Genomic DNA, 223 nt, shown 5'->3' with positions numbered 1-223 from the left:
AATGGATTTCTAGTGAACATCGGAGTACTCAAAGGGAATGTGTTTTCACCTATGTTGTTTATCTTCCTCAGGGATTTAGTAATGCGTATAGCTGTCTGAGATGGTGGAGAAAGCTTGGACATGATTAGTGATAGGAACTTAGCATACCTAGAGTATGCTGATGATGCTGCCCTTGTTAGCAGAACACCACATGATTTGCAATGCATGTTTACCGGAATGCATG

The sequence above is a fragment of the Palaemon carinicauda genome, chromosome 5 (genome assembly GCF_036898095.1).
Source record: "Palaemon carinicauda isolate YSFRI2023 chromosome 5, ASM3689809v2, whole genome shotgun sequence".
NCBI classification, from domain to species: domain Eukaryota; kingdom Metazoa; phylum Arthropoda; class Malacostraca; order Decapoda; family Palaemonidae; genus Palaemon; species Palaemon carinicauda.
The sequence above is the reverse complement of the archived record's forward strand: the minus strand, read 5'-3'. Positions refer to the sequence as shown.